General features: G+C 38.0%; 3 non-coding genes across 3 annotated transcripts; all 3 read left to right on the top strand.

The window, feature by feature from the left end:
- The first annotated feature begins 244 nt into the window (after window positions 1-244).
- mir23a-2 (microRNA mir-23a-2) lies at window positions 245-342 on the top strand. The gene has a single exon (NR_107192.1). It is a non-coding gene; the product is annotated as a microRNA mir-23a-2 (primary transcript).
- A 1,730-nt stretch (window positions 343-2,072) lies between these two features.
- mir27a (microRNA mir-27a) lies at window positions 2,073-2,165 on the top strand. Its single transcript, NR_107191.1, has one exon. It is a non-coding gene; the product is annotated as a microRNA mir-27a (primary transcript).
- A 2,076-nt stretch (window positions 2,166-4,241) lies between these two features.
- mir24b (microRNA mir-24b) lies at window positions 4,242-4,348 on the top strand. The gene has a single exon (NR_107190.1). It is a non-coding gene; the product is annotated as a microRNA mir-24b (primary transcript).
- Window positions 4,349-8,680: the final 4,332 nt, after the last annotated feature.

Below are 8,680 nucleotides of genomic sequence, written 5' to 3'. Positions count from 1 at the left end.
GATGACACGTTGGGCGCTCACGTTTGAAAGTGCGTCTATCCCATAATTAAATGGTGATGAAGGGATAAATGCATTCTGTCATGCTGATGTGTTCTCAAACAGACACCCGCAGTGTGAACTTTTCCTCGCTCCGTCCTCACCTCCACCCATTTCTCAACAAACCAGGTTTTTTGTTTTTTTTCTGATTTCTATCGCGGTCCGCCATCTCCCTCCCTCCCCTGCGTCTGTCTGCTGGTCGTTGAATGGTTTGCTCCGGCTGGAGGGATTCCTGGCAGAGTGATTTGGTTCTGATGTCATGTAAATCACATTGCCAGGGATTTCCAACCAGCTAGAGCTGGAACTCCAAAAGCAAAAGGCTGCCTTACCCCGGCGTCCATGTCAGCGGGGATCCATCTGCACTCCATCCTTTGACACCACAGAAGGAAAACGCCTTTAAAAAAAATGTTTTTTAAGGTTTAGTTAAGCTTTGGAGAAGAACGTCTCATACCTGCCTGTCTTATTTCACCATTTTGGGATTATCTCTGTAAAACAAATGAAGAAGTACACCTGAGGGGTTTTACTTGACAACACTGTGACCTGGATGTGAGTCAGTCAACTCAAATTTAATCAGATAATTATGAATTTGCAACCATAAAGAATGTGAAGTGATATTTATGCCAACACATTGCAAACAAAACTTTCTAAGTAAAAAAAAAAAAAAAAAAAAATTATATTTTCATTTGCTACTTAGAAAGTTTGTTTGCAAAATGTTGGCATAAAGATCACTTCATAAAAGAACAGCTTGGATATGAAAGCTGCCTTCTCTTGGGTGTTTGTGCAAGCTGGCATTGACTCCGCCCACTTACCTGTGGATCGTGTGGAGCAGTCACAGCTGCCTGCACTTAGCTAATTATTCACAGTGCATTTAAAGAATTCTGGCAGAGTCTTTGGTTTTGGCTCGTCCTGTTTTATGTTTCTATGGCCTATTAGGTGTGTGTTTTAGGTACAGTTTGTCGTTATAGACCAACCTTTGTTTGTGGTTCTTTCCTGTGTGTGGGCTCTCACCTGCTTTGTCTGACTGTCCTCGATTAAGGACACTTTTTTGTGCCCAAACAAAGACGCAAAACTGTAAAAAGAGAAACCTTTTTTTTCAGTTTTTGACATGTATGATTTCTTATTCTGTCCCGCAGAGGTCCTGAACTCCTTGAGCCTCATTGGGAAGCTATTAAGGAAAAAAAATGTTGGAAATAGAAGTTGTGGCTTTTGAACGGCGTCAGCATGGCGAGCTTGCATAAGTGGCATTTCCCTGTTTCTCGCACATTTTTTACAAGAATATTATGAAAATGTAACACTTGAATCGTCACCTTAAACTTAACGAAACAATATGGAACACGATGTACACATATCAGGACTGGGGGCGCGGTTAATGTAATGAAAATCACAAAGTTCATTTTTGCTGACTCTTCTAAAAATTACAAAAACCTGTTCATCACCCCCAGGTGACCAAGTATTAAAATGGTTGGGAAATAAAACCAACAGATTTTTTTAAGTGTTTTTATCATGAATTTGACACATGCAAATTGGCCTGTGCACCTCAGTTAGTGAGAACAGGTATAAAAGGGGCGCAATATGGGGGCGGGGAGGGTAAAACAAGCCAGCTCGTAGCTTTAATATTATATTATTGTTTTCCTTTTAAATTATTCTGATCCAATATTTCAGTTTTACTTGAAGTTGAAACTTGTTTTTCAGATTATTGACTAAAATGTGTTTGTTTAGTTAATAAATGATCAACTCAGCTCAGTTGAAAAAGGATTTAAAACTGGATTTGAAATTCTGCAAAAAAAAAATAAAGTTATGTTGCAGATAATAAAGGTATCCGCCAACTTCCAGCTGTGGACTAGGCTAATGTAGTGTGTACTTCGGTAACTAGATGTGGGGGTCTCCAAGCAGGGAAGCTGCCATTGTGACGATCAGAGAAGGTTGATTCCGCCTCAACGTTTCCACGTTTCCTCACGTCAACTTGTCTGAACTTACAGTTTTTCTGATCACGCGAGCAGCTGTGAATCTGCAGGGACGGGTGGTGGTCTCCCGGTGGGTTTGGTGGAGGTGAAGGGCTTAGCTCGCTCCGTGAACAGTTCAGTGAAAACTCGTGTTCACAGTGGCTAAGTTCCGCTCCTCACAAACCTTTCCATCGCCGCTGCAAGAGGTCAACTTGGAATTACGGCCAGACGTGAAAATGCTGTGCAACCAAGGAGGTTTATTGTAAAGACACACAGGGAAAGTATAGTGCTTTAGATTTGTATTTGCTCCTTCTGCAGCTGCGTGGATGGAGGACGTGGAAGTGCTTTGATGAACAGGTCTGCACCAGATTTTCCAAGAAAACCATTAACTCCAATTTCACAGGCTCCTCTTGTAGGCTTCATGCACATCGGCTCATACGGTTTCTGTCTGCTTTAACCCTTTCTTGTATTTCTGTTCCAGCAGACAGAGGAGAAATTGTGTCTGGGAAGGGAAAAGCAGCGGGTGTGGGGGCGCTGAAGATGCAGGGAGAAGAAGGACGAGGCCACGCAGGAAGGAACTACAGGAAATGTCCCATCAGGAAAATAAGTAGCAAATGTAATTGTGAACTCTGAGCTCGTTTACTGTCTGGGTGGTCATGAAAGCAAAGCTCTGATTGTGTAGGTTGTGTTTGTGTGTTGTGTATGTGCACTTGAATGTTTTGTGTGTTGGTGTTCAACAGGCTTTGGATCATACCAGTTTTAATAGGTACAGAAATCAGCTTTCACAGCACCCTTCCTCAGGTATAAACGGTAATCAGGGGAACAGAGAATCAGTTCTAAACACCAGGCGTTATTAAGTGTTGCTAGAGAGTTTCTCATGAACACTTAAAGGTTTTCTGCAGAAAAGTATCTACAGGTGGTGTATGGCCAAGCCAACACTCTTTTATGGAGGCTCGGCTAATGTACAGAAGAAGTCAAAGACCTACTCCAATCAAAATGGTGTTTTGGATGTTTTTTACATGTTCTTTTGGCATTTTTCTGATGATGGAGGATATATATATATATATATATATATATATATATATATATATATATATATATATATATATATATATATATATATATATATATAAAGAACATTAAGCTGAAATTTGCATTTCTAAGTATTTATTTATTTGAATCATTGTGAATCAGGAGAAGATGAAAAAATGCTGTTCTAACTGCATTTATGAGCATTCTTTGCATTCTATTTCCATCTTTTTCACATAGAAATAGATCGTATTTGTGTCGTAGAAAACACGCTGGGTGGGTCACAAGCTCCCTGCTCCGCTCCATTCTGATGCATCCACCTGCAGACAAATAGATGCATGAAGGTCTTTGTCTTCCTCGTCTGAGCTGGAATCTGGATCTAAACTGTACGGCTGAACAGCCCCGATATTGCTCGCCATTTTTGTTGCACCGCTAATGTTGGGTTGGAGGTGTGGGGGGCTGTAAACTAGTGGGAGAGCATGTGAACAGATGGGTGATGGGAAGTGGAGGCAGACTTGCTCCGTGCCAACGGTCCCGCCCCCAATTCAGAGGTGAATTTCCAATGAACTCCTGCCTCTAAAGCTATTTGTCTTTTCTTATTTTGCTTTTTTATGTCTTTTTTTATCCTGAGTACTCCTGGCACTGCTCTATCTATCTATCTATCTATCTATCTATCTATCTATCTATCTATCTATCTATCTATCTATCTATCTATCTATCTATCTATCTATCTATCTATCTATCTATCTATCTATCTATCTATCTATCTATCTATCTATCTATCTATCTATCTATCTATCTATCTATCTATCTATCTATCTATCTATCTATCTATCTATCTATCTATCTAAAGGTCAAATTTTGTGTTTGTTCAGCATAACAGTGAAGCTGAGAGAGATTCTGTGGTTATGATGGAACATTTGACTCTCAGAGATGTTATTCATGCTGAACTGCTTCATGTTGCTCTTTAGTTAAGTGTGAGCAACTATTCAACGAAGACGTCCTGAAACGTCTTATAACGTCTTTTAACCTCCTGACCATTTCTAAACCTTAGAATCTGCTGAATGAACACTTTTGGGTGTTTACAAAGAACATTTAGGGCTTTTCAGTGGTACCAAATTGAATGGGTGAGGCTCTGGAAATTGCAAAATTGCAGTTTTTGTAGGATTTTACACAATTTTGACCATACAATTTCATGTTTGCAGTAGGTTCTTGTGGTGAAAGCAGTGCAGTGCTGCTGCTTGGGCTCAACCTCCAGTGCCTACTGAGCTGATAACAGTTTTACCTGAAACAAGTACTGGCTCAGTTCAGCAGGAACCGGAGTTAGGCCCTCTAGAGACGCCGGCAACCAAGATCGCCTGTCCTAGTAAGACAAAAATCCGTCAGAATGTATAGCAACGAAGCTCACCGCTCCAAGAACAGGTTGGACTTTTCCCCCACAAATCCTCATCAGGGCTATTCAACAGGAAGCCATCAGAGCGTGGCGCAATCATCGGTCCGTCAGAGGAGAGGAAATTTTAACCCTTTCCTCTCTGGAACTGGGCATTGCGTGGGATCTTTGTGATGGAGGAAATCTGCTCTTGTTGGTTTGTTCATGCTAAAACATCACAGGAGCAGAGTTTTTCCAGTTGAATTCACCACATCTGAGGCTGCAGAGACATCCCAAAATATGTGACCTTTGAAATCCCCGTGTGCCCTAATATTGGGCACTAAGAGGTCTTCATCAGTGCGTGAGAAGGATATGTAGTAATAAATGATTCCATTCACAGAAAAGCCTTTTTGGTAAAAATCTAATAAATGGTTAAATATTTGTTTGCAAAATAAAATAATACAATATTGTTTTATTTACTTTCATTGTACCAAGAGGCCTACTGAGATTATGTCTGTTGTTAGAGCGATCCGACCATTATTGCAATAAATAATAGAAAAAATGACACTATTTTTACACATTTATTTCATTTTTCTGTTTGTGTCTATGATGCAAATGATGGATGAGCCTGATGTCCCACAGCAGCTGTGCCACAACAGCACAAAAGACAAACGGAGACAGCTGCATCCTGCTCCCAAATAAGCCTCCCGAAATAATTGTATCTAATCCAAAAATACCCTTGTTAAGGATTTTTTGTTGTTTTGTCTTTAAATTAAACAAATTATTTTAGGATAAATCTTGTATTTTTGTCCAAAATCCATTCAAACCACTCCTGAAGGCTTAAACCAGTTCAGGAATGACATCAAAAAGCAAATAATGTTAGAAAAAACAAAACTCTGCATGGCATTGTTTAGGAAAATCCTAAATCAGATTTATTTTCTCTTAATGCTTGAAAATCTCTACAACCATCAGAGACTTGCAGAGTGAAGAGAAAAAAATACAATTTTTAAAAAAAAGCCAGGCTTGCCTGAAGTAAAAATGGTTAGAGAAATGGACAAACGGGACTCCTGCAGAGATGATAGTTGCTAAACATGCAAATGTTTTTGGTCTCAGAAAAGTTCATTTAGAAGTTTTGTCTGTAAACAACTGAAAATTGCCAATTACATTTTATGAAAGGGGCTAAAGTTTGAACATTTCCAATCACCGTTGTGCAGTGATGCTGTTTTGTTGTTTTAGGCTCATAGAAGGAGGTTTCCGTTAATTAGGTTTTAGGAAAAAGATAATTACTTTACTATTTGAAACCGAGTTATGTCTAAACCTTGTGAAATACGGCACAAACCAGCTTTAAAACAGGATTTCTGCGTGAAAAATAAGAAGATTCAAGAGACACAAAGAATTGAGTCTTGAAGAACAACAAAAAGAGATTAATGTAAATGCTGATGCTCCATAACGTTCAAAGAAGCTTTAAGTTTGTATGAAACCACAAGAACCCTTCATGATTACAAAACATATGTAAAAATAAAAATAAAAACATATGAAATTGGGAATTTAGACTGAGCTCCCAAGGTTCAGAACATGCCTGAATCCAGTCCTCTGCAAGATATACTCCCATTCTTTCCTGCCGCTCACAGACACGCGAAGACACAATTTTTTCCGTCACAGTGCGCAATCACAACTCTCCAAAACAACAGCAGAGCCGGTGTTCAATGACTGGCCTTGGAGGGTTCACAGCAGCTGCCTCACTTCAAAGATGCAAATCACAGAACATAAAAATGAAATTCCTTTTTTTTTCATGGAAATGATGCTCATTAATGCAATTAGAAAGAAAAGTAGCAAAAGGTCTGGTAAACCCAGACAACCTGTCCTCGCTTTTAGGAGATAATGAAAGGAGCAAAAATGGATTCGGTGGGGGCTTAATTGATGCGTCACTGCGCCTGAATATTCAAAAACAGCACAGCGCACAGAAACGATCAGTCAGCGGCGGCGCCTCTACACCCCTAAACTTACATTTTTCCCTGTAGAGACGATCTCAGGCTGTTTGAATCTTCAAACCAATATTTGTGTCATATGCACTCAGAGGAAAAGCTCTTATTTCTGCAACATTTAGACTTAGATTCAGTTCTAAAAGATAAAAGAAGAAATAAAGACACCAGAGTTTCAGGATTTAAACCAGATCCCACACTTCCTAAATGTTGTTTAAGTTAATAAATAAACATTCAGATGTTTAGTCTCCAGTTTTGCACCTTCTCAGAAAAGGTTCTAGCACCAACGTGAGGTCCAAACCTGTTTTCCTGTTTTCTGCATGTTGCCAGGCGCTCTGGAGCCAGGTAAGTTAAAGCAGATGCTGCATGCATGAAATACGGATATACCAAAGCACTGTGTGCTTCTGATTTCAGGCAAACATAAATTTACATATTATTTCCATGGGCTCGACAAGGTAATGGGGATGAATTTTTATTTCCAAACTGCATTTCATTAAAAAAATAAAAAAAACACAAAAAAAACCTCTGGATGTCCAAGTCAAAAAATGGTGTAACTGAGCTTCAAAGGCATTTTTGCAACTGTATTCCTTCTATAATCTGCTGTCAGGAGGATGGATTTTCAAGCTCCAACAGGTGAAATAAAGTCTTTAGAGTTTCTGAACAGTTTCTATCAAATGCTGTTTTTGTTAAAAGAGACTTTAAGTTTCTAAGATAGAAATATTTCCTCTTCATATTGCCTTAACAGAGTGTAAAAAACATACAAACAATAAACCTGGAGAAAACAACCACATATCTGTTTAAGTCAGGGGTCATCAGGCTTTGTTATTCCTCCTTTGTGGTTGTTTGGCTTTGAAAAACAATCCTAACAATTTAAATAAATGATCACTCGGTTCATTTATTTTGGTTAATTCGATTTTGTCATCTATATTTAAAGATAACAAAGCAAAAGGATCTATTTGACTTGATTTTGATAAATATATGTATTTTTTTTTGTTGGTTTTTTTGCTTGTTTTTCAAAAAAGTTTGCAATAAACTAATCAATCATTTAAGAATTGGTAAAAGTATGAATCTACTGTCCAAATGGTTTCCTATTAGGATAATCTCAAAGCACATATTCTGATGTTTTGCTGCACAACAGGGTCCTGTTGCTTTTCAGAGGCAAAATATATGATTGCATTTACATGTACAGATTAAAAAAAAAGATTCAACAATATATTTGATAGTTAAAAGAAAAGAAAAAGGAAGTAGGTGCATCAAAGTCATCATGATAGAAAATATCACGTTGGACTTTCATGTAGTTTTAGTTCAACTGGAGGATCTGTGTATTTTAGTTTGAAAGGAACTTGTGTGTCCTTCTTTTAAAAGTCACATAAGTTAAAATTGTTCTATGTATATATATATAAAACACTGCTCTATTTCATCATTTAAAAATATTGAAAAGCTGTATTTTATAAATAAAGGGCCACAAAAATATAAATAAAGTTAATAAACATGGAATTTTGCGGTTTTTGCTTCTTCGTAGCTTTGTAGGATCATTCTAGCACATCTCAGTCCAGTTGGCTGTTCAATGACCTTTGACACAACAAGAAAGACTTTTTCCTCTGAATATAACAAGAACATCAGAGACAGAATTGTGTCACTCACAGTTATTCAGCTCTTGCTTTCACGAAATTCGTGTTCAGTTTACGGATAAAATCTTTAAAGTCGACATAAATGTTCACGTCAATTTGAAGCTGAAGTCTGTTCTCCTCATTTTCAGACAAAAAAAGGATAAGAAAGAAATGCAAGAATACACAATTATGACCAGGAGAAGAGTCAGGCAATGACACAGTCTGGTGTCTCAGATGTAAAAAATAATCTACATTTGAGATGAAAACAAATGACTTCACCAGCAAAGTCCTTATCTGTGGCTTGAAGGCTCAGACGTGTGTGTTTGTGTTTACTGCCAATGATAAAGCACTGATGTCATTTGCTTTATCCCATTTTCTTATGCCGGACCTGGGCAGAGGAGCCTTTTGTCATCATCTCTGAATGATGCATTTATTATTTTTCATGCTCCAGAATACATCACTGTTGTTTGAGCTTCAGGAGAGGGAATGAACGCGTGTTTACCTACAACCGTTTTCACAAAAAAACTGTTCTTAGTTCATCATGTTTCTCTGTCAGACATATTTTAGAGGTAATCCCATGTTTTTTGCATATTCATTTTATTCTATTCTTAAAAGTTAAGAAAAGTTGCACCAACTATTTTTATTTAATACATTTTTTTATACAATGACTTTAAAAAAACACCACTGTTTGCTTGTGTTTTATCAGATTAT

The sequence above is a fragment of the Oryzias latipes genome, chromosome 17, assembly GCF_053564925.1.
Source record: "Oryzias latipes strain Hd-rR chromosome 17, Olatipes_Hd-rR_3.1".
In the NCBI taxonomy this organism is placed as follows: Eukaryota; Metazoa; Chordata; class Actinopteri; order Beloniformes; family Adrianichthyidae; genus Oryzias; species Oryzias latipes.
This window is presented reverse-complemented; position numbering and strand designations above follow the sequence as displayed.